The following is a 26,430-nucleotide window of genomic DNA, read 5'->3' as shown; positions in this document are numbered from 1 at the left end:
TTCCTCAGGCCCTAGCAGCCCAAAGGTCTCTCAGGGTGTCACTTCATGTTTGCAGATATGCTCCGATGGAAAGGTGACAGACACGCCTTCTTGTCACTCAACCTAGAGAAGGTGAACAACGTGGCCAGCTGGGGCAAAGCATCAGGGGACAGGAGAAAGCCGGAAGGATCAGCTCAGCCCAGTGCCTCTGAGGTTCTGGGCTCTGCCTCCTGCTTTGGCTCAGCTACCTCTGGCTGAGCAGCCTCCAGCCTCCCCCCAACCTCCTAGAGGACCTGCCTCTTCCTGGCACTTCTGTCTCTAATGCATTTGTGACAGAGAGGATTAATGAGTGTTAGTGACCCCCATTTTCTCCTCCCTCAGACCCTCCACTGCTTCTCTCGAAGGGGGAAGGGTCTGCCATCCATCCCTAGGCCTTATGCAAGGATAGAGGGACAGATGGAAAGACAGACAGCTGGCGAAGAGGTGGAGATACACATACATGGATAGACAGAAACAGTACAGAGGGACAGAGAGAGGAGCAGCCAGATAGGGAGAGGGCAGAGGCAGGCCTGGCCAGAGAGGAAGTATTCTCCACCTCAAAGAGAAGGGTGGAACTGTGAAGGATGGAGCCCTGGCAGCCACCAGATGGGAACTGAGGAGGCAAAGTCGGGCGGGGGTGGGGGTGGAGGCAGTGCTTTGAAAGTCACTATGAGTTGGTGACCTGGAGTCCTTTGGACATCTTCGGGAAGTCCAGGCTGGGTCAGGATCCTGTTTTACTCCATTGGGCTGTAGGACTGGCTTCCACAAAGGCCACACAGCTCAGTGGTGAGACAGTCATGGGGATGAGAGGAAGGCGGCTTCTTGCTTCTGCTGCGGTTGGTTCTGTTAGCTAGCATTATGCAGGGCTGCAGGAGGAAGGAGGGGACATGGATGACAAGGAAGCCCAACTATGTGGTCACACTGGCCACCATGCTCCCATGAGACCCAGGCAGGTCGCTGAGCAGCAATGCCATATCTCAGCTGTCTCCATGCCACTGGCTGCAATTCACCTGCACAGTGATTTCTGCCATGTCTGCCAGAGCCCCCAAGCCCAGCTGCTGCTATTCCTGCCCAGTGCCTCGAAAGCCAACTCTGCCCAGAGCTTTCCATGGGAACAGTTCTCTGCTCATATACACAGAGCATTCTTCCCAGGCCCCAGAGGGACCTACACAACCAGAGCAGAAAGTCGGGGATCTTCCTGGCTCCACCTTCTGCAAATGACCAAGGCAAGCTAGACTAGCAAAGAATGAATCATGTGAACTTGTAAAACGAAATTATTCAAAGGTGCACGTCCTCCTCAGGGATGGCCGGCTCTAGATGCTCCTCGCCCCCAGGCTGACCCCTCCCATGGGAACAGCTGTCTTTCCTCCTAGCTCCCCCAGGGGTCCTGCAAAGACTCTCCTGCTCCACAGGGCTTCCTGCTGGCTGGAACAAGAAGGAGAACTCACAGTGCAGCCTTCAGCAGGCGTCCTGCTTAGAAACACACGGGCTAAACTTCCCTCGCAGGCCACAGGTTGAGACACTCGTCGCGTTGCATGTAGTTAGGAGCGTGGGTCACTTTGAGTACAGTCTGGCAGCATGGAGGGAGAAAGAGACGTGGCTAAATGTTCTCCATAGGCAACAGCAGGACTTGTGGGATCCAAGTGAGTCAGGGAGGGAGGGGGAGGTGAAAACAAGGCCAAGCAACATAGCGCAGGGTAGGGCCCCAGAGCAGCAGCCATGGGGCTCCCAGGGACAGCAGTGACCAGGAGCTCCAGAACAGAAAGTCCACCATTCCACAAGAAGTTACTACACGCACACAGAATCCCCCACTGCTGAAAACCCTATGTGCAGAACATGTGCACATGCACGCACATGGCATAAGTCTACAGAATCAAGAATCAAGCACGGCAGCACTGTCCCTAAGAGGCAAAAACACCATTTTGAGGGACCCCAAGAAGTGGAGATGCTCTGTGTCCCAGCCTCCAAAATAATGGGATTCCCCCTCGCATGAGGAATTGAGGGTCACACTTATTTTATTTCAATTATAAAGGAAATGGTGATGAATTTACCAAATAGCAAAAATGTAACCACTCATTCAATTTGGCATATATCACAAAGTATAAAATGTGGTGAGTGTCTTTTTAAATATTTATTTACTTATTTATTTTTCAGCGGACACAACATCTTTGTTTGTATGTGGTGCTGAGAATTGAACCCGGGCCGCACGCATGCCAGGCGAGCGCACTACCGCTTGAGCCACATCCCCAGCCCGGTGAGTGTCCTTATTAAAAAGAAAAATGAACATCCAGTCCAAAAAGTTATGCTGTATATAAGACACACAGCTAAGGCACAATGACCCAAAGTTTAAAAGGAATGACTCCAACAGTCCAGAAGAGACAGGGGAAGTCTGGGAAAGAAGGTATTAAAGGGCTGGCCTTGCAAAAACTAAAGCACATGATGAAGGTGCAATACCAAAGATTTGCTACTTGGGGGCTATATGTGTAGCTCAGTGGTAAAATGTCACACCTGACGTGAGGGGCCCTGGGTTCAAACCCCAGTAGCATGGCATTAAAAGAAAAAAAAAAAAGAGAGAGAGAGAGAGCATTGATATCTGAATAGAAACAGATCCAGATACGTAGAGAATTTGATTTGTAATGCAACTGGCATCTGCAATTTGTGGAGAAAAGATTTAATAAGTGCTAATAGGTTGTTAATTTGGCTACCATCTGGGGGAAATTTTTGTTAATTCTTTACCACATTCCTTAGCAAAAAAATAAAAATAAATAAATTGTGTTTGTATCAAAGATTTAAACATAAAAAACAAAAAGCAGAAGCCAGGAGTAGTGGTGCACGCCTGTAATCCCATTGACTCACGAGGTGCAAGCCAGCCTCAGCATCTTAGTGAGACCCCGTCTCACAGTACAAAATAAAAAAGGCTGGGCATGTGGCACAGCGGTAGAGTGCTTGCCTAGCATATGTGGGGCCCTGGGTTTCATCTCCAGCATCAAAAAAAAAAAAAAAAAAAAAAAAGCTATGGAAGAAAATGGTGGGGGAGTGTTCCATCCACAGAACATGAGTGACGCACATCACAGTCTTCCACACAGAGGGAAATGATGATGTCACCAAAGCAAAACAAAAAGGACGCAGACTTGAACGCACTGATATTAACAGTGATACTGAAAGCTTCACTAACTGAATAAAACTGATGACGGCATGGGCACAGAATGCCATCATTTCCTGGGAAAATCAGGAGTGCACCTTCCCTAGGGAGCACAGGCAGGAATACCCCAGGAGATGCACACCAGCAATGGCTGCTGTGGGCAGGAGACTGGGGGTCAGGAATGAGAGGTGAGCTAGATGCTTAATTGTGGTTGGTATTTCTCTGATACGCATATATACCTTTCCCTAAAACCAAAATCACAAAAAAGGTAGTTTCAATAGATAAACATTATCTTAGGCAGACACAACGAAGATGTGACACTGGTTCCATCGATGTAGAACTGAGGCAGACACCAGTGAACAGGCGAAGACAGGGATTTCTCACACCTAAGAGGCCCAATTGGAAAGAAAACCCTGATAGGTGAACAGCGAACCATAGAGACTCAGAAATCAACCAAACCAGAAGCACAGGGGACAGTTCCCTTAAGTACATGCTAGATGAAGCAGAAACATGCAAAGTCAGGACAATTAACAAGTCTAACAGATCCACTGGGGTGTTGCTTCCTTTTTCGCTGCAGTCTAAGAACCTGAACTTTCAAGGATGTTGTCAGAGATGGGGATGCACACCCCTCTGTTTCATCTTCTAATCAAGCTACTGCCACGCTCTTAGGGGCGGTTCTCCTGCACTCTCTTCCTGTTAGCATGCTCCCAGTGCTTTCCAGCCCCTTTATTCTTAGCCTCTGGTGTCACCTCTTTTTAGAAGTCTCTTATGTTCAACACATAATTATGGTGTTTATAATTCCACCTGAAAATGTCCACAGACAGCAGAATTCTAACTCATCCACATTCACTGTGATAAATGGGACTCTGCCAGTCTGTTTTATACATCCCCATTTTTCCCTTTCCCTAATGTTCACAGGGTCGAGTGAGCTTCTTGGTAAGCAACGCAGAGAACCCAGTTCTTTCAGACCCTACTGGTGGCCCACAGTGAACACTGGGAGTCAGACGGCTGGTCTACTGGTCAAATCTCTGGTTTGTTCCCACAAGATCTTAGAAATAGGACTTATCACTTGGAGTAAGTCTCTGTGGATCTTGACCTTGTCTCAGGAAGGGGACAGGGCACCCTGGGGTGAAAGAGTATTACCAGAGGTAAAAACAACATTTTGAGAATAGACAGGAAGAAGGCTCAACATGGCTGATTTAAACACAAAGAGATGTGACCTCTCTTGTGCTCCAGGCAAGTAAAGTGGGACATAGAAATTAAACACCAGAAAGCACAAAACCGGGTGATGAATAGGTTTATTTGAGCAACCGGAAACAGCTCAATCCAGCAGTGGGGAGCTCACCCCAATGTTATAGCCAGAACACCTCCTCTGTAACCAGGAGACAGACTCAATTGTAGATCTACTGTCTTGCATTCACAGGGTCCATTCTCCCCACTTCCAGCCAGCTCCCTCTGACACGCCTGCAGACTTTAAGGAACTGGTTGTGTTAACTCTTGTCCCGTAGGAGAACCCAGCCCAACTGAGTCCTGCGTGATATCACAGGCACACGTACCTTTTCATTACATGTCAGCGTTTTCCTTTCTTCACGATAGCATAGCCCTTTTTTCTTCCATTTATTATATCCATGTCAGTCAGCTTTCATTACTCTATCAAATACCTAAGATACTCAATTTACAAAGAGAAAAAGCCTATTCTAAGCTTGTGGGTGGAGAGGTTTCCATCCATGGTGGCCTGGCTGGCTGCTCCAGGGAGACAATGCATCATGGTGGAGTGCAGGATGGGGCAAGCTCACATGGCTGGCAAGCAAGACAGGGAAGAGGAGGTCCAGAACCCCCTGTGAGGAATGGGCTCCAATGATCTGAAGACCTCTCTCTGGGCCCAACCATCTCCCATTAGTGCCCCAGCTTGGGACAAGTCTTTAACACATGGACCATTGGGGAAGCACTTAAGATCCAAACTTGAACAACATCCATCATTTGCTGTGGTTTCAGGTCCCACCTTTGTCTAAGTCCTCATAATGACTGGCTATGTGGCTCTATTGGCCACTTCCCCCAACAGTGTGCCTCATCTATGAAAACCACAGAGTAAACAAAGTCCTCTCCTAAAACACACATGCATCCAGGAACATGGTATCTTTATACTACTGAAGGTCCAGACCTCCCTACGCCATCCACAGAGCCTAGGTTTTCAACCTCTCTAAATGCAACCATCCCTCTGTAACTCATGTGAAGACTTGGACCAAGGCCAGCCAAGAGCTGAGCAGAAGGACAGTCAGTCTAAGTGAACCTGTTTCCAGAGCATTATTTAGCAAGTACAAATGGCAGGGTACACACCAAACACTCTATACAGTATAAAGTCACCTATAAGAGGAATCTACATTGGTGCATTTTCTCTAAAAACATACTTAAGTGCACAGGCCGCATCTGAATAATGGCTTGGGCATAAGTCATCTTTCATGTAGACTGACACCAAAGTCATGCCAGCACATGTGTGCACATAGGCCCTGGGATCTGTGGGTTGTTCATGTATCTTCACTTTAAAGCTTTGAAATATGGGAATGATTAAAAGCGAGAATTAATTAAAACATGCAGTTTGCACATTTTAATTTACTTAACTTTAAGATTGAGTGTGCATCCATGTGTATGGTGCAGAGGGTGGAAGCTGAGCCCATGCATAACTAGGCAGGCACTCCACCAGCAAGCCCATTTCACCTTATTTAAGATCATAAAGTTATTCACCTTATGTACATGTCATTACAGCAGGGTTGGTAACAGAGGCCTCTGGGGGTCTGGGTAAACTTGGCTCAGAGCCCTGCAAGTCCTGTGGCCTGCAGAAGCTGGATGCTTTCCCAGACTCCTGGTTCCTTGGAGCTTGGTCTGTGGCGCCCTTGGCTCCGATGTTGAGGTGCATTCTGCCCCTCCTCAGCCTGCACACAGCAGTCTGTCTGCATTCTCCCCGACTCCCTGAGAAACACCCACGCCAGAAGCCCAACTCCAGGGAAAGGTTTTTTGCTTGTTTCCTACATGTTCACAGGAAAGCTTGACACGCTGACCTCCCCACTGGTCCCCTTGCGCTCCCTTTCCAATCACAGGTGCCCAAGAGGGCCTCCCCCCCTCCGTCAACTGCAACACTCCAGCCCTCCCCCCAAATTTCAATGCCCTCACCCACTGCAGCACTCAGCACAAGAAAACTCCAATAAACGTCTCATCTCCTCAAAAAAGCAACAGGAATAATAACAATACTAGGGATTTTATATATGCTTATTTGGTTCTATTATCCTGAGCTGAGGCTTTTCAAAGCCATTTTATAGGTGTGACACATGAGGCTCCAGAAAACTGGGACCTGCGTGAGGTCAGGGTGGGTGCTGGGCCACCTGCTCATTCCTGCCTCCGTCCCACGTCCGTCTGGCCTTGGCTGGCTGTCACATCTGGCTCTGGCCCCCGCAGTAGTGCCAGGCCTGGCATCTCTTCCTGGGCTGATTTTATGACTGGGTGTTTTTTCCCCTGCTTCGGATACATGCTCTCTATTCACATCTTCTTTGCCCAAATCTCTGAGAGTAACAGCAAATTGCACAATGCTTAATACAGCTTAAAATTCTTTAGAAGAGCACCAAGAGTTAGAAGGTCCCTTAGCTTCATGGCCATGCTGACGTGACACATGCCTATTCCCTGAAGGCAGACCATCTGAAGGTGGGGCTCTTCGATGGATCTCTGCCCACCTTAGATGTGAGAAGCTGCAGAGTCACTCAGGATCCCTCTCCCACCCAAATCTTAGCAACTTCTCCTTCCTGCTCCCCTGAGAAGGCTATGACCATGTCAGCTGAGACCAGAACACAGACTTCACTCTGGCAGCTGGTGGCTTCCAGACTATGGTCAGCAAGCATGGTCCACACTTCACCACGAGCGAGTCACAGTCAGAAGGGATAAGAGCAGGGCTCAGGGGGCAAGGCAGGCCCACCGGCACCAGGCAGGTAAAATGACAGGACAGATCAGAGAACGAGTCTGTTGCCAACACTTTAAGCTGGTTGAATTAGATGTGAAATCCAGGGTACAATGTACACACCAACCCACACTCCAGCCCCATGATGACCACTGAGTCCACACAACTACACGTCAAGCACAGAACCCTGTTATAAAGTGATTTTATTAAATTGATTTGGACATACTGTAGGTCAAATAATATTTTCTGAAGATAACAATTATGGACTTTAAAGCTTGACATAAAATTAGTAGCTTCAAAAATGTTAGTCATATTCCCCAGCAACAGCATGATAAAATAATTCAACTATGTAGAAATATAGAACTCTAGGACTAGCTGGAAACTCGGAAATCATTTAGCCTAATATCCTCATTTTGTGAGAAAACTAGACTCAAAGATCAAGCGATCTGCCCAAGCTCACATACCTAATAGTAATAAAACTAGAAATCAAACCAATTTTTCCTAAAAACTAAAAATCTATCAATGATATTTCAACTGGCTCTCTATCAACTAAAAGTCTAGGCTTTTCTCTAATGCTCCACGCTACTGTGACATGAAGAGTGATAAGACACTACAGTAAACCGCAGTTGTGACTTCAGGCCTGGAAGGGGCTTCAGCAGATAACTAAACCAGCCCTCTTCTTTGCAAAAAGGAGGAAATACCTGTGAAGCAACTCAGCAAACTCTCAGCAGAGGCATCTGGACTAAATTTATCTCCAAGTCCCACCTCTCACCTCACGGCCCACCCACTGAATCCTTCGCTCCTTTTAAATCTCCTTTATGCATGGAGGTTTTAGTTATGCAAAAACCCCTTCCAGCCAAACAGAAGAAACAAATTCAAACATGGAGGGAAAACCAAGCTCAGATACAGTATTTCCACGACTATCTTGAATTCATTTTCCAACTTAGACAGCTGACAGACACCACCAACCTGACCACCCATTTCAGAGCTTCAAAGATCCTAGTTTCCCCAAAGACTTCCTGAGCAAAAGGCCTGCCTGTGGGAAATCAATGACAGGAATGAGAAATGAGGAAAACATGGGTTGCTTTTTGTTCTTGTCATTGGGGACTTTTGGTCTTCTAAACATTCCTTGAGTTCCTCCACATGAGTTTTTAATATCTAGCAAAACAAACAAAACGTAATAGGCCTACAAAGTCTGGACACTGAGAGCTCAGCATCCCTCCCCCTCCCGCCGCCGCTACCTCTGGTGCCTGCCTTTTGTCCGCCAGGGCAGGCAGCACCCAGCGGCACCTGCGTGGTCCCACTGGTGCGCCACCTCTGTGCCTGCCCAGTCCCAGCTGCCCTCAGCAAGGCTCCCCGACCCTAGCTAATGCCCCCCACCCCCCACCACTCTACATCACCACCCTAGTTTATTTTCTTCATAGCACTTAACCACTACCTCAGACTACATTTTTAATGTTCACTTGCTTATCATCTGTCTCCACCAGAAGTACACTCCACGAGAGCAGGGACCTCGTCTGTCGGATTCAGTGGCATTCCCAGCACCCAGCAGGTGTTCAATAAATTCTTGTCCAATGCACGAAGAATGAAAAGATGATGGACTGACAACAGACATCCATGCCTAGCAAGAGCTGGCACCTGACCCCCAATGGTTCCCACACAGTACTGCCCAAGGTGACAGAAACAGACACACATCCTTAGTGACCTCTCCCACCATCCCTTTCCTAAGGGCTCCCTGGCTTAGAGGGGCTCCCCACAGGGCATAAGGGAGCCTGCGGGTGCCTCTGGAGGGAAGACAAGCTCATACCTTGCTTTGCTTCTTTGTCCCTGCTATTTACATTCAGCTATTAAAAAAAAAAAAATTCAAGTTAAAAAATGTGATGCAGCCACTAAGAAAATAAGTCTAACATACAGACACAGTGATTAGCAGAATCCACAACTAAAGAAAAGTCCCAGGGCATGTGTCTGCCAGTGATTTCTCTGAGGCCGAGTGAATGGATATTATGAGTTGCCCAAAATCTAAAATGAAATTTAATGCCACCTAGGAAGGGGTGGGGAATTATGGGTACTGTGAGGATGTGAGGTAAAGTGGGTTCAGAAGTCACGGGATATATGGAAAGCTACGTAGGGCTGTAATGTGGCAAGCTCAGAAATGCCAGAACACGATATTAGCGGGAGCTGTCCATTTTCAAATGCATTGACCAGAAGGCTCGAGAGGAAGGAAGGAGAAAGAGCTCCTGAGAGGGAGCATCTGGGATCACTTCTAAGCACAGCACAGACACAGGTGACTTGGAGGCTGGCAATGCTCAGGAGTTCTGAGCAGTACTTCAATTATTGAGGCATCGTGGAGTTCCAGGATACAAAATCCACACCTGGGATGCAAGACAGCCCACCCATCTTGGGCACATGCTCAGAAGGACTCCATATTCAAAGTCAAGCTGTGGGACACACCTGGTATGAATCAATGGATCAAAACCTCAACCTCACCTATGCCTCCTCAAAAAGAACATTCTGCTAGGGACTGCCGTGAATACTCCTTGGGTCAATGTAGGTACATACAGGGTTTCCTTCCTAGTGGCACTTACGGGTTTTAAGATTTTTTAATTCTTAGCAAAACATTTTATATAACTGATATTTTGAGATGGTTTCTCTCCTTGGTGTGGACTCTCTGATGGATGCAGAGGCTGGTACTCTGACTAAAGGCCTTCCCACACTCATCACATTTAAAAGGTTTCTCTCCTGTGTGTACCCTCTGGTGGATGCAGAGGCTGGAGCTCTGACTGAAGGCCTTCCCACACCCACAACACCTGTAAGGTTTCTCTCCAGTGTGGACTCTCTGGTGGATGCAGAGGCTGGAGCTCTGACTGAAGGCCTTCCCACACTCATAACATTTATAAGGTTTCTCCCCGGTGTGGACTCTTTGATGCATGCAGAGGCTGGAGGTGTGCCTGAAGGCCTTCCCACACTCTTCACATTTGAAGGGTTTCTCTCCGGTGTGGACTCTCTGGTGCATGCAAAGGTTTGAACTGTTACTGAAGCCCCTTCCACACTCACTACAGACATAGGGTTTCTCGCCTGTGTGAACTCTCATATGAATTTGAAGATGGGAGCTCCAATTGAAGGCTTTGCCACACTCATAACATTTATAGGGCTTCTCCACTGTGTGGATTTTCTTATGTCTATTAAGTTTTGTTGTGGTGCTAAAATCCTTACCACAATCATCACATTTATAGACCTTCTCTCCTGTGTGGTCTCGCCAATGAATGTGAAGTTCTGATATGTGAAAGAAACCCTTATCACACTTGTCACATTTGTGGGGCTTCTCGGCCGTGTGGATTTTCTGATGCATAAAGAGATCTGCTCTCTCAGAGAAAAATTCCCTACACATGGGGCACTTGTAGATCATTTTTCCTATTTGGTATCGTGATTTAGAGGAGAAAATTTCCTTACAACTACTACAGTTACAGGACTGCTACTTCATAGAGTCGCTTATTTGGCCATTCTGGCAGCCTATCTCAGGCTTAAGCTGCTGGGCAAGTTTAAGGTCGGCCTAAGCTTTTCCCTGCCTGTCTTTCTATGGAAGGTTTCTTCCTGCATAGTGTTCCTTACTCAGTGTTATTACCGATTATAAAGTGACATTTACTTCCACATGTATTCCATACTCTAACACAGAATTTCCTTTAGATCCTGAGTCGTCAACATTCCAAGGGGTGGCCAAGGTGCATGTGTCTTTAAGCCCCTGGAGTCTTCCTCTCATAGAGTAATCTTGTACTTCTCACGTCTGGAAAAGGACCGCACAGTGTGCACCCAGTTTTCGAGGGTGAGAGAGCACTGATGGTCATGAGCATCCGCAGCCTCCCCTGGGACGGTCAGTACATCCTTCTGCTCCTGCACAGCTGCACAGGCTTTACAGTGAGCTCAGGTGTGGCGAGTCTTGCTCCTGGGAATTCCTACATAGGTAGCACACCAGTCTTCTGCAACAGAAACATAAATAAATACATTGAAAATGCCTCTTCTGTCCAGAAAACTGTTATTGATTCCACAATTATCTTTACATAAATGTGATAGCAATAACACAGACCTTTTTTAATCCTGAGGACGCAGTTCTCTTCTCTTCCAGAGGGACGTGTCTCTTGGATTTGCAGGTCTGAAGAAGAGAATTTGTAGATATCACGTTCCGTTCTAAATCAAGTTCATCATCCGTTACAACTGCTCACTGTAACTATCTGCATAGCACCAAGGGAAATACTACGGAAAGAGAAAATAAAGCAGAAGAAGAGCATCTGCCCTGCACAAAGGAACAAGGAGAAATATAACCTCCACTCTAAACTTCAGAAGGATTAATACTGCTGCTTTTGGAGATCAATACCTCATATGTGAGTTGCCTCCTAATCTATGGAAAGAAAAAGTACATATACATCGAATATCCAACATCATCCCCCTGCTTAATCGTCCTTGATGGTTTCCTGATGTATTCAAAATGAAATCCAAATCCTTACCCTAAAAACAAGGCTCTGCAGGACCTGGTCTTTGCTCTTTTCTACCTCAGTCACTGCTTTCTGACACTGATTTCTTCTGATTCTCACATACCCCAAGTTCTTCCTACCCCAGGGAATTTGTGCCTGTCACCAGTTTTGGAACTGCTCTCTTCCATTGTGTGGCTCTGTGTGTCAGCTGCCCCACCCCTGGCTCGACTCTGAATCTCATTTGATACTTTCAAAGCACATACAACTAGTAATCACCTTCTCTGTTCCCTGGTTTTAGATCCATCTTCTGTACAAGGATGTTAAGTGCTACAAGGGAAAAGTTGTGTGTGTTGTTCACTATTATGTTCTGGCAGAAGGAGAAATTCAATTAATATGTGCTGAGTTTATCCAGGGTCCTTGAGAACACCCTTGCACCTGATACAACCTGCTCTACTCAGGGAGAGCAGTAAAGATACACTTTCCAGTGCCTTTTTTTAGTCTTTTGATAACCTAAGGGGACAAAATACACAAAATAAAACATAGAGGAGATCAAAGAAGAAAATCAATCCCAAAATCCTCAACCTTAAATCTTCTGAGGGTTAAAACAATGCCAGCATCTTTCCATCCCTCGTATTTTACACAGTGATATTTTGATAAGCTAAATGAAATCAATAGACCTTCTTAAAATGAATTTCAATGAGGTACTGCACACAGGAAACCAAGGAGACTTCTTTAAAATTAAGATGGCAAAATAAACCAGACTGCTTCTAGATGTGTTAGGATTGTGATATTCAACTAGATACTCAGAATTTCCTAAAAACAGGAAATGATGGAGGAGCAGGATTCCTTGGACAGTACCTGTCACAGCAAAACTGCCGGCAACTCAAGGCCCATACATAGGTGCCTACCTGAATCAATTCCAGCACTTCCTTCCAATGAAATGCTGCTTAGTCATTAAAAACATGGTGTGTGTGTGTGTGTGTGCGTGCGCGCACGTGTGTATATTGTGTGTGAACCAAGGTAATACCACTATGTGAAAATTGGAAGGCCCAGAAGACCATGTTTCCTTTTGTGCAATAAAAGGAATATGAATGTATCATATCTGTCTAAATGTATAAAAATAAAAAAATGGTAAAGGGTAACCTTTATTTAATGACTACCTACCAGGGAGGAAGAAAGAGAAGTGAGATTTATCTGAATAAACCTTGTTTTGTAGTTTTGTTAACGTTAGAAACAGAGATGTTTATATATTCAAAAAATAGAACGAAATAGAAAAACTCCATAAAACTAAAAAAAAAGAGAGACTGACCCTCAACTCTCATGTTGGTGACATATCTACAAATGATGTCTGAACAGTGTACCAGCTACCCCAGAAGAGCATATTCTATTGATAAAGCTGCAAAGAAAAAAACTTAATTCAGCAGCTTAACTGGTGTTTTTGCAGAGCAGGATAATGAAAAGTAATTTATAATATCGTTGTTAGGAACCAATACTCGAAGAAAGAAAAATAAGACAAACACAAAAATCTAAGTTAAAAAAGAATCCTGTAACATAAAAGTTAATGTAGTAAATCTAAGTTTAAATTCTTGTTTTTTTTCTTTAAAGCTGTCACTGAAATGGTCTGGAAGGAGTTGGAACAGGCAGGAAGGAGCACACCCACAGCCCCTTCCCTCCTCCCACCAAGAGGCAAAGGGATCCTGGGCGGAATAGCTGGTTCACCACTATAGGCACCACTTACAAAACAAGCTTGGAACATCTTGTCATGACAGAAAGCCTCAGAACATCAAAGGGAGTAAGAAATGCAATCGACAGAAACACATTAAATATGCAAAACTGAACAGGCAGGGAGAAAGAGGAGGCAGAGAGCGGAGGGGAGAACTGGGTGCTGGACAAAATGGAAGCAACAAAGGCACCAAGAGCAAACTCTGGCAATTGAGAGGGAAACAATACAGCACCTGCTGCTCCATGAACTTTCTCCCAAACTACCAAACAACCTAGCTAGTGAATATGGACCCCAGTAAGCCCCTGATGCAGGCAGGATGGGCACAGGTGAAAACAAGCTGCCAAGTCAGGCAGTCATCACCTGAAGCCACAAAGCAATCTCAGCATGACTCAAAAAAAAAAAAAAATGGAGCAAACAGAACAGGTGTCTCCTGTGGAGCTGCTGCAGGGCCAGCTCACTGCCATAGGCTGTGTAGAACCTGAGGGGGCCTCTTGAGAACTGAGGACAGCACTGCCAGGAAGCCAGCAGACCACCAGCGAGAGGTTAACCACCCTTCAGGTCAGCTGCCCCATTTTTGGCAACAAGGTATGAAGGATGAGAAATCTAGATGAAAGAGGCGGAAACTCTCAGATGTAATAGGAGACCCTTCTTGGGAATCTGCTGTACATAAACCAGTAGCTGAAAGAAGAGGAAATGTGACTAGAGACATGGTGTCAGATGTCACAGGGCATGGCTAACTACGGGAGAAGCCACTGCATTATGTAAGCCAAGTCTACAGTCTGGAAGGTACACCCTCAAGTGTCCAGGAGTGAGATGACGTGATGTCTGAGATGCACCTGAAAACAATTCAGCAAAGAAAGAGACAAAAGGGAAAGCAGCAATGGGCAGATCCAGCACATGTGGTAAACTCATCCTAATCACTGAATCTATGTGATAAACAGATGAGTACAGTACTCTACCTATGTGTGCTGTCAAAGTTTCTCATTATTTAAAAAAATAAATAAAAATAAAAAACACCCAACAGTTAACAACTGAGAAGACCTTCTTCTGTTCCTCTTCAACAGCAGTATGCACACCACAGAGGTAAAACTGGGAACTAGACAAACGCACTCCCCAGAGGCCCCATCTCCCCAGTCTCGCCCGAGCATCGGTGGACACGCTGCAGGGTCTCTGGAGAGCAAGGGAAGGCAGTGGCTTGTGGCAGAGACAACTGAGGACCAAGGAATGAGGGGTGCTGGGCTCCTCCCTGACAAGCCTTCCCACATGTGCAGGCCTTCATCCAAGGTAGCCTCGGGCAAGCTCCCGCAGAACTCCTATTGAGAAGGAATTGAGCAGCGCCACAAAGTCTCACCGCATGGCAAGGTGGGGGTAGGAGAGATAATCTACACTGTTTAGGAAAAAAGAAATAATAATAAATAAAAATATATTCCAGCAAATGTGTCATGTGACCAAAGACCAGAAAGGCAAACAAATAACAAAAAGGCTCACCCCTGTGGGCCTTCCAGAGAGACACTGCCCAAATGAGCCACACAGGTAAAGGAGACGCAAATCCAGGGGTGGAGACAAGCTACAGAACCCCACAGGTAGCAAATGAACAACTCACTCCATGACTTCTCATTCAAGATTCATCCACATGCCTCATATTCAACATCCTACAAAAAAGGCAGTCAAATGGGTGCACACATGTGACCCCAGAGACCCAGGAAGCTGAGGCAGGAGGACCACAAGTTGTAGGCCAGCCTCAACAACTTAGTGAGACCCTGTCTCAAAATTAAAAAAAAAAAATAATAAGGCTAGGGATATAGCTTAGTGTTAAGAGTGCCCCCTAGGTTCTCAGTATCACTCATACACAAACAAAAAAAAAGTTGGTTCAGGTAACAAGCCCACACAGGCAAGACCACCTCTGTGACCTAAGGAAGAAGGCAGCCCCCCACTGCTGTGGCCTGACTGCTAAGAGAAACATGCAGACTCCACACCTACAACCTCAGGGTATACCCAACCTACACCTCAGGAGGACTACTCCTTAAGTTATTGGGAGCCAAAGTCAACATACAGTCACATGCCTCATGCTCCACCTCCACAGAAGGTCTTCCCTCTCTCCCTGCCCCTGCCACGGGGAGGCCTGAGTCTGTGATGCCCAAAAAAGTCTGTGCCAGTGCTAACCTCTCAGCATAGGTAAAACCAATGGTAACTGATGCTAAGATACCAGGAGTAAACAACTAGTCTTAAATACCAGAAGAACAAATGCTCTGGGCTGGGGCATGGAAGGGACCACGGGAGCCAGGGATGCAGCACAGCTGGCTGAGAGATGGAACCTGCTCCTCTGGAGGGCTGCTCAGCCACATACTCCTACTTCTGGAGCCAGAAGTACCAAGCTGTGGTACTCAGGAGGCAGCGCCCAGGCTGAGCTGCAGGTTCTGTACTGGCAAGAGCCTACTGCAGCAGAACCTGCTCCAGTCACACCTCCCAGGGCAAAGATCTCAAACTGCAGCTCAAGTCTGTGGCAGAACTTGAAAGTAACAGCCTCTCTGCCTGGGAAAAGACTCAAGGTACTCGGCTGGGGAGGACTGAATGTGGACTCTGAAGTCATCTGTGTAACACCTTTATATCTTACACACCTAGGCAAAAAATAAAATTTTGTTGAGAAAAAAAAAAAGGTGGGAATCCCTAATTTTTTCTCAATACCATGAACCTGTGGTTGCAGCAGAGGGCACCAGTCTCCATAGGGCAGGTGCTAGTGAGAACAGTGCACAGAAGGGCAATGTCTGGCAGGCCCCTGGCACAGGGCAACTGACCATATCAGAGGAATGCCAACTATCCACAGCATAGAGGTGGAGGCCAGTAAGCTGCATCCCACGTTCTAGAGAGCAGAGGCTGATCCAGACGACACTCAGTACAGGCTGGATACGACTCAATCTGGATTCAGCAGGAGAGGAAAACCCCGTTACAGCCCTAAGCAAGCACCAGTCACAGAGCTCACCACACTCACTGCACACACGCGCAGCAGCTCCTGCTGAGTAGACAGGATGACAGCTCACCAGTGCTATTCCACATGAGGCCATGACCTTGACACAGGACCACAGCAGAGTCCTGAAGCTGCTGCCATGGCTAGAGAGGAGGAACTACCTCCTACATTGTATTGAGAAAAAACAACAGCAACTACCATCACCATGCCAGATGGAGGAAATGAGGCTTGCAGAAGGGCACACTGGGAGAAGAACACTGGCAGGGAGATGCAGGCCAACGACTGGCTGGCACCAGAGGCAGAGCACTGAGGTCTGATGGGGAGACAGATGCTTAGGGCATGGGGAGAGAAGACAGAGGTGGTTTTCCAAAGACTGGGGAACTGAATGATGCTTAGCCCAAAAGGTAGACTAGGGAGAAGGGGATTTAAAAATGATCCTGGCTTAGCCTTAGAACTTCAGGCAAACATATAACCTAACCTTCTTTTTCAATTATAAATTGAGATAATGCAGACATCCTGGCCTGTCACAAAAACATGTTTTAAATAGTATTAATAAGTCAAAATGCAAAGAAGCAAGCTTTGGACACTAAAGAGAAGACAAAGAGATGCTGTATTTATTTCCTGTTTGAAAATAGTGATTTCATGTGTGCTATGTTGTGGCTGATGAGACCAATATGTGACCCATAGTCTTTCACAAACCCCAATTTAGGAAATGAATGGCCTCCTCATGTAACAGCAATAAGAATAGCAAAAACCTGAACCCAGCTCTTCAATCCCTGTGGTGATGGGCCCAAAGGATACATTTGTTATTTTCTCTACTTGAGTTTATTTTTAAATTTCATTAAAAAAAAAAAACAGCCTTTGCTCACAAGATTGCTGGAATAAAGGAATCTTAAGCCACAAGAACAATACACAACAGCATTCTAAATTACAGATCTGAATAAACTCTGCCAATGACACCAACAACCCACATCAATCTAATCACATCATAACATAGGACAGCAGTCAGGCTCAAGGGAGGTCTGCTGGCCCTCTGTCCACAACCAGTGGAACTGCGCTTGACCACACCCCACCTCCCCACTGAGGCAGCCACTGCCTCCAGTCTGACCTCTGTGATCCTGCTTTCCTTCCTTCCTGCTTCCCATTCCAGCTCAGTTTCTGCAGCCTCTCCCTGCTCCCTCCCTGTCCCCTCCACCACCTATGGCTGCACCCTGGCTCTGACCTCAGCAGTAACTGTGCTGCCTACCAAACCCGTGCTAAGCAACCCATCTGGGGCCAGCTTGTGCTGCCCCAGGGTTCCACTGCCTGGCACTGGCTTCCTGTGCCCAGTCACACTTCTCCAGAGCCCCACAAGGACTCCAAGTCTGCCATCACTGTTCACTCTCCACTCCTCTGAGTCACTGTCCCAATTTTACTGAAACCCAACCCTTCACCTGTCTACACAGCACCAGGCAGCTGGACAGCACCAAGAATTACTTCGTGCAAGATCACAATCTCTAGTGGACACTTGAATACCTGTCCCCCCAATTATCTAGTCTTGAATGTACACACTTTCCCAGTATTTTACACTGCACTTCATACTGCTGCTTTCTTCTCAAATCTCCTGTATTTTTCAGCCTCCCTTACCCTGCAGCTGAAAGGAACTCTAAGATAATTTACTAAGACAAAAGTAGGACTGTGCACCTGCTGCACCTCCACCTCCACTCCTGGGGGAACTCCTAGCTCCTCGGAGGGGCTGCCCTCCATGGCAACCAGGTCTGCACTTCCTCAGTCTGTTCAGAATCAAAGCCTGCATCCAACTGTTTCCTCTCTGCCATTTTCAAGTTCACCCTGTCTTGGATCCACTCTATACTAACACATTCTTGTTTCCCCCTAGTGATAAACTTCTCTGGATCCCTCAGCCCCACCCAGTTATCAGCCAAACATCCATTCCCCCTTCAGAGCTCTATACCACTATGCTGCCCCTCAGCCCCGCCCCCCAGACCAGTGAAAACAACCCTCTCCAGCCTGGGAGACCATGCGTCTGTTGGAAACACCTTTCCTCACTCACCAAGCAGCCCTCTAGTCTTACTGCCACCCCTCATTTCCTCTTCCGCTGCCTCCAACTCTTCCAGGGGTATCAACCTAGGACCCCTTCTTTTCTGAGTCTATACCTTCTCTCCAGCAATCTCATCCAGTCACACAGCCCAACATACCATTGTGATGTTGGCTCCAAGTCTTACCTGCAGTCTTTTCTGCCCCACAGATATACCACTTCCAAACCAAACTCCCCTGGGATTGTCCTTCCTCACACTTCCCTATCTCAATAAGTGGCAATGACATCCACCTACATGTCAACTTCAGTTCCTCCTGCCCCCAGGGTATCTCCAATCCTGGCCTTGTCACCTCTCCATTGCCTCCCAAGCCCAGCCTGCCTGAGCACAGCCCCTCCTCCCAGACTCCACCAAGAGCTTGCAAGTCACCGCTCTCTGCTTTCAGTCTTGCTCCTCCAAAACTGGCCTCTACTGGCAATCATCCTAATCTTTTTTTTTAAGTTGTAGATGGACACAATATTTTTATTTTATTTATTTTTTAATGGGTGCTAAGGATCAAACCCAGTGTCTCATGCATGCGAATCAGGCGCTCTACCACTGAGCTATAACCCCAGCCTCACCTTAATCTTTTAAAGCATTAATAAGATAACTTCACTCCCCTTGGCTTAAAGCCTCCCGTGGCTCTTTAAAGTATGCTCCTTTTTGCTGCTTACCAACTGGACATGCCTGACCTCTGCCCCTCCCAGCCATACCTCCACACTAGCACACACTGTGCCTCCTTTCCTGTCTTCTCCTTTGGTCCCATCTGCCCTTCCTCTCCCTGTTCCATGACGAGCAGGAAAATGGCACACATGGCATTAGGGGGTTTGTAAAATGCCTTCAACTCTCTCTCCCAGGTAGTTAGTTCAGGCAACAAACATCTACTCAGTGATGAGTCTGTACGGAGCACCACCTGGCTTCCTCCCATGGACATCCAGAGCAAGACGGGGACCCATAAAAGGGGTCCACACAGAGGTGTGAACCTGAAACTACACTGAGTGCTTCAAAACAGCCTGGACAGTTCTGAGGGCTCACCTAAGATGGAGGCTGACCTGCCTAGAAGGCCAGGAGGCCACCAGAAGGAAGGGGAGCTGGGCTCAATCTGGAGGTGGACTTTAAAAGGCGAGGGAGACACGCAGCTTGGTAAAAGGAAATGCAAAGCAGTGGTGCACTTGGAAATTAGGAAGAGGTCTATGTGACTGAAAGCCAGAAGATCTCAGCACAATGGGAGGGGAGAGAAGTGCAGGAGAGGCTGCAAGTGGGATCTTTATCCTGGGAGCAGAAGAAAGCACTGATGGCTAGTTGTTGCCTATTTTAAAGTCTGATAACATCAGGTTTGCATTTTTCATAAAAAACTGTAAAGTACAGAATTGATGGGTGGGAAGCAAGAGTGGGTGAGGGTCCACGCGTTAGGGAATTGGAACTGCCTTAGCAGTCTGGGTTAGAATGATGGTCTAAGTGGTGGTGACAGTGAAAGAAAAGCCCATCAGGCTCAGTGGCATAACCTTCTCCCTTACCCATTCTGCCAAGATCTTCTATTGGAATAGCTGAATGTTCATTAAGAAAGGAAAATACAGAAGATGAAGGCTTGGTGATTAAGATCATGATCTCAATTTTAGACATGCCCATCAAAAGTAGATGTGAAGGACAGCAACTGGATGAAAGGAACTGTCACTGTGATAAGATGCCAGGACTTCATCAAGTAACATTTACAAAGTACCAGAAGCCAGGGGAGGAATGAGATGGTCCAGGAAGAAGATCCAAGTGAAGAGAAAGACCCTGGGACTTCACCTACCAAAACCCAACACCTAATGACCAAGTCTGAAGAAGTAGTACTGCCTGATCCTACTTAATAACATTTCAACATGGGCAAAATGAACGGACACTGTTAGGAAGCGGCGAGAGCGGTCCTGGTCATGCTCATATCACAGCTGGGAGAAGTTACCTAGCCCCGTGACCTGTGAACTTGTATAGTGTTCCTCAAGAAGAGTTCAAGAAAGGAAAAGATGGGAAGAACTCCATCGAGAGGGAAGACTGAAACTAGGGCAGACAAATCATGGACAGATGAATGGAGACAGGATCCAAAGCCCAAGGAGAGGGATGAGCGTCGTAGCAGAGGCAGGACAGCATAAAAGCAGGGAGCAGCCCCACAGGCTGCAGTGCAGCTGCCAGTGCTGACTGCCCTGAAGCAGGAAGCAAGGTTGTCTGCAGGGGACAAAGCAAGCAAGGACCTGAGGAGCATTAGGTGGCTTAAGATGGCTGTGTACAGAGCAGTGTGACCAGAGAGACATGGTGACCTGCCAGCAGCACTGAGGGTGGGCATAGGCCTGTCCCAGGGCTTAGTCACCCATGCTGCATGCTGAAATGAGGATGCTGCATGAGGAACAGCTGACTCTCTGAAGGACAGAGATTCTCCAAGAGGCCATCCACCTGGAAGAAACTCGTGCCTACACCAATCCGGTCTTCACATGCTGACAGAGAAAATCATAAGACTGCCATAGTTTTCAAGGTAGTGTCTCCAGCTGGGCTTTCCACACAGCCGAGAATGCTTGTGTGGCCCCAACCCATTCTCTGTACGTGCAGCCTCTCTCTGACGTGGAGCCAGATCCCTCCATACTACCAGAGAGCAACACTGGGTGATTCCAGTCCTTCTTTCCTCCTTTCAGGAACAGAAGTAGTATCCACAATCCTGTTTCAGGTCCATGCCAACACCACTCCTCTCCAGATCTTGGGACTGAGCTCTCCTTTTTCTATCAGGAATACATTTACCATAAAATCAGAATGCTGGCATAAAAACAAACAAACAAAAAAACTCAAGTTCTTTGAACAACTAAACTTTCATAAATATCAAGTGAAAATTGCCTCTGATTATTGAGACAACCAAGCCTGGTAGACTTTCTTCAGTGTTCTGGCTTCAGGATGCCTAGGAAGCACTGGCTGTGGATATTGCCACTCCAGTAGCAGGCTGTGTGACATGTCAGTTGCATCTATTTCAAAAAAGATCACATTAACTTCCTATCCAGAATCAGAACTATCAGAATGTGTGGTATATAAATTTGCCATCCAAAGTGATAAGGGCACTTTCTGGAAACAATAAAAATGAAAATAGGGAAGATGTTTCTGCCTCTACCCTCCACCAAAACCCCACCATATGCTGTGAGTTGACACAGTGACTCATCTTCCCACAAGTGAGAGCCAGCGATGATGCCATGGGGGTCAGGTGAGGCTCTCCACAGGCACTAGGCCAGTAACTGGGAAGTACAAAGACTCACACTGACTTCTAGGTCCCTCAACTAACCGGAAGGGTTCTAGAGAAAGTTCCTATAGTCCCAGCTCCCAAGACAAGTTGATGAGCAGCTGATACTGGTGACACCCAGTGAAGCCGGCCCACCAAATTGTGGACCTAGAAGAGAGCTGTTATGATGCCAGTCATAGGAGCTGACCTCTCAGACACAGGATCACAATGGCATATACTACAAACATGTTGGACAATGGGCACGGCTCCACAGAATCTGATGATCGAAAGATTAGATGTGGCCTGCGCACTTACCATAGTTTGCTATGGAGGAGGGGAAAGTGACAGTCCCAACGTTGTGAGTGGGCCTCTGACAGGCACACCCCTGAGGATACAGCTTGTTATGGTTTGGATACGAGGTGTCCCCCAGTAAGCTCATATGATAGACAATGCAGAATGTTCACAGGTGGGCTGGGATGTAGCTCAGGGGTAAAGTGCTTGCCCTGCACACACAAAGCCCTGGGTTTGAAAGCCAGTTCCAAAAAAGGAAAAACAAGCAGGCCCTGTCTCAGTTGTACAGGAGTGAGCTACGGTCCCTTCTTGGCCAGGCACTGCTATCTAACTGGCCCCAGTAAGAAATTACAATGCATGACAAAGCTCGGACTGGCCCACTCTACCTGCTGTCCTCTGACTGCATATCTTGTCTTTTTATTCTATGAAGGAGTCTGTTCCCATCGCAAGCAAAGTCATAATTTGGTAGACCTGAGAGCTTCTTTCTTGAAGTTGCCAGGCTTTTCATGCATCCAGGCTACATTTAACCTTGTTCTTGAGAGCTCTTGATTTCCCAAACCAAGGCTCTCTATGCACCTCCAGCTCCCTCCACTCCTGTGAAAAGCCACATCACATGCCAGGAAGCGGCAGTTTCTGCCAGCACTTTATACTGCAGCACAAACATCTCAGCATTCAAATTCTAGCCCTCCTGTTACTAATTGTATGACTTCAAGCAAGTTATTTATCCTTAGGACTCAACCTCCTCTAACAAAAAAGGGAAATAATACCCACACCTTCATCTCTTAGGATTCTGTGAAAAGGAAACAAGACAATGAACAAGCCTTTATTATAATGCCTACATACAATAACTAATATATATATATTTTTAATTTCTTCAACTTGCCTGCCTGGTAAACACAGGGAACACACACCATTAACCAAAAGATGGCTTTAGGAGCCTGCAGTGAACAGCTCAGCCTCCAGCTTCTATTTCTTCCCTAACTGTGCTGTTTCCTGTTTAGATATATCTACCTGATATAATCAAAGGGCAAGAACTGAGTTCAACCAGTCTTTTTCTCCCGAGTACTATGAACTGGGAGAGAGCATCAAAGTGATATAAAAGAACTCTGTTTCTTTTATATCCAGGTATGAACAGTGGTGCACACCTGTAATCCCAGTGGCTCAGAAGGCTGAAGCAGTAGGATCACAAGTTCAAAGCCAGCCTCTGCAACTTATCAAGGCCCTGTCTCAAAATAAAAAATAAAAGGGGCTGAGGATATGGCTCAGTGGTTGAGTGCCTTGGAGTTCAATTCTTCATACAAAAAAAAAGTCACACATTCTAACAGTGGTCCTAGGACAACCCTCCATAGTTACTGGGTTTTTCTACCTTTCTTTCTGTTCTATAATTTCTTGGAGTGACTAAGGTTAACATTCACACTATGTAGCCATAGCACGCAGAAAAGGAAAAGTGGCTCTGGAAATGATTTCAGAAAGAGATCCACAGAACAGCCCTGTCAGCCTCATTGATAGTTTATCAGAATTGCAAAACCTATGGCCTGTAGCTTCCAAATCAGAAACTGCAAGGAACACCAGGGGATTCTTTTTCATTTTTATTTTTTTTTGGGGGGGTGGGTCCTGGGGAATAACCTCAGGGGCACTCAACCATTGAGCCACATCCCCAGCCCTTTTTAGTTTTATTTAAAGACAGGGTCTCACCAAGCTGCTTAGTGCCTCGCTATTGCTAAGGCTGACTTTGAACTCACGATACTCCTACCTCAGCCTCCTGAGCCATTGGGATTACAGGCATGGCCATGGCGCCCAGACCACCAGGAAATTCTAACAAGTCTACTATACTGTCAAGTCTGGGAAGCATTAACCCAGAAGGTAAATGTGGTTCCCAGCAAGTGTCTAATCGACATCCCATACTTAATGTGAAAAGGTCATTTGTGAACCACTTAAAAAAAGAAAAGAAACTTGTCCTTTGGCTCCACCAGCAAAGGAAGGGACCATAGCACAATGCTAAGCACAGTGCCCACTGCTGCCCTCACCTCAGACTATAGGCTTTCTGTCTGTAAGATGGGTCAGGAACACTTTCCTCAAACTGTGGTTCTTACTGCCCCAGCTCTGCCTGGCAAAGCTGTTCCTAATAGAGCTGCTCCTCACTATCCCACCATCCCTTCAGAAAGTCCCAGTCTAAAATACATACAAGGAACGAGCTTGGGGGAGCTCAGGTCACTTGACCCCTCCCTGCTCAGCTGTGCCTTCCAGTGAGCTCACTGCAGCAGCTCCATCCCTCACTCATCAACACCATGGCTCACTAAGCATCCTGTGAAGTTGCTGGTAGCCTGGAAGATACCCATCCACTGCCCCAGGCAGGCTCACGTCCCCCTAAAGCCCTGCCCAGTTCCCAAACTCTTCCTAGCACTCCACTCCTGAAGATGCCAGGGCTGCTCTTCCTCATGTGAGGTCTTCTGCAAGTGCCCTGGGCCCATCACCAATAAAGTTCACAGTGAGCCCCACCCTGAGTCCCAGGCCTCTCACCAGGCTCTTGAAGAAACTCTGGAGAAGAGCCTGCCTGCTGTTCCAAGTCCACTCCATGGCTGCTAAGGCCTGCAGCTACTGTTCCCCCACCTCACACTCCAGCCTATAGCTCGTGGGAAGGTCTGCTGGCCAGGATGCTTTTCTCAGTGTGCAGTCTTGGACTCCTTCATCCTCCCTAGGGAAGCTAAAGGCAGTAGGCGAAAGGGGGTGCCAATCATCGTAGCCCGGCCCTAAGACACAGTCCAAGCTTCTATCCTCCAAAGGCCTGCACCTCTCAGCTACCTTGGCACTCCACTGTGCACTTCTGAATATGGGAATCGGCCCCTCACCCGGTGCCCATGGAGTGGCTAGCATGCCCAGAGTGTGTCATTAATAATTAATCACTGCCTCCAATCTAACAGGAGAAACTTCCCCAAGTTTTTTTTTTTTTAACGTTTTTGTGTTTGTAGGTGGACAGAATGCCTTTATTTTATTTGTTTATTTTTATGTGGTGCTGAGGATCGAACCCAATGCCTCACGCATGCTTGGCAAGCGCTCTGCCACTGAGCTACAGCCCCAGCCCTCCCCAAGGTTTTCTAATCAACTTTTTAGATGTGTCAAAAGTGGTTATGACTCCAATCAGGATTTTCCATCTAAAACTTTAAGCTCAATCAGAATCTACTCTTCTCCTTTTTGGAATAAGGTCAGACTTCCTAAAACATTTGCTCATTTACTGACAGAAGAGGATTTTATTTCACTTTTGCTGCCTCCTTGTCTGTCTCTAGCACCAGCTGACCAGAAAAGACTGTGGCAATCCAGTGTGACTCCTGAGCGCTAGAAGGGAGTCCAACAACAATGGTCCTTCAGCCTCCCTGTAGCCCACTTTCCCCATCCATCTCACGCATGGGCCCCTCACCTGCCCCTCTTTTTTCTCCTCCCTTACTGCTGCTCATGTTTCTTTACACCTTACGAACCTCAAGTCCAAGGGCCTCTGGTTCCTCTCACAGAAGACCCAATTCAACTGGGCCCTACGTTTTAAGAGGTATAGGGAAGAGAAGCTCTCATTTTGTCCTAGGGAAAACTGCTCTTCACATGACTCAGTTCAATGACTCCCAATGGAGAAAAGACAAAAGAAGCTGTGTCTGATTTTTCTTTTAACTGGAAATTACCAGAGACTGAAATTCAGTCCACAGAAGAGCAACAAAAATTATCAAGGGAACGATGCCAAGTTTTCTTCTGAGTCTGAGAAGGAAGACACTGGCAGATACCCCATTGCCTCCTTCAGCAAAGTCCTCTCAGGAATAACCTACAGAATGACCCAGCTGGGTGCAGGTCTTGTCTTGGTGCTGCCACTTGCTGTATCTGTGGCTGATCCCAGTCAGATCTGCACCCGTAGGGACAGCCCCATCTCAGTACTTTGCTGGGATGATTAGAAAAGCGAATGCATGTGAAAGCACCTACTCACAAGGCCCAGAGCATGGCTGAGCTAAATAAATATTTGTTTCCTGTATTTTAATTAGCACATGACATGTTCTTTCATCTGCCAAGAATGTCATTTCATAGGCAGAGGCTCCTGAGGACCTGATGATCTAATCTGGTGATGACGGCTCCTCCTTTGCTCAAAGCCAGAAGCTGCGCTGATGCTGCGCGTCTGTCTCCTGCTCCTCCCTGCTTCCACCCACCAGTTTCTCCTTCTTCGCCCTCTATGCACAGGTGGTTTTTACAAGTCTGACTTTAGTGAGACTGTGAGGACACGGTTTGCACTCCACTACTTTTTTTCTTGCTCTTCAACACCACATTCAAACCCCTGAATAATGGGGCAGGATGATTTCCTTCAGGGATGGCCCCAGCTTATCTCATCTACCTAGTAAATGTGTAACATTCATAAGCAGTAAGAATCCCAACATGTGTGGGGAGAATACTGAACTTGCAGGCAAAAGGCCTAAGTTCAAATTCTCGGTCAAATACTCAGTAGCTGTGTGACCACTGGCAGTAATTTATTCCCATCAGTCCCAGCTTAGTCAGCAACAAAACAGGCAAGAAGGCTACTGTCGTCATGCAGGGCAAACTCTTGCC

At 46.9% G+C, this 26,430-nt stretch overlaps 1 long non-coding RNA gene across 3 annotated transcripts in view; it reads right to left on the bottom strand.

Moving 5' to 3' along the window:
• Window positions 1-7,288: 7,288 nt before the first annotated feature.
• Window positions 7,289-26,430, bottom strand: part of LOC308645647 — a 35,240-nt gene continuing 16,098 nt past the window's right edge. For all 3 annotated transcript variants that reach the window (XR_014021254.1, XR_014021255.1, XR_014021256.1), the window contains exons 4-5: window positions 11,185-11,250; window positions 7,289-11,077 (exon numbers count right to left, since the gene is read on the bottom strand). This is a non-coding gene — a long non-coding RNA (uncharacterized lncRNA). The remainder of the gene's footprint in view (window positions 11,078-11,184; window positions 11,251-26,430) is intronic.

This window comes from Spermophilus citellus (genome assembly GCF_964194105.1).
Source record: "Spermophilus citellus genome assembly, chromosome: 3".
Taxonomy (NCBI): Eukaryota; Metazoa; Chordata; class Mammalia; order Rodentia; family Sciuridae; genus Spermophilus; species Spermophilus citellus.
The sequence above is the reverse complement of the archived record's forward strand: the minus strand, read 5'-3'. Positions and strand labels throughout refer to the sequence as shown.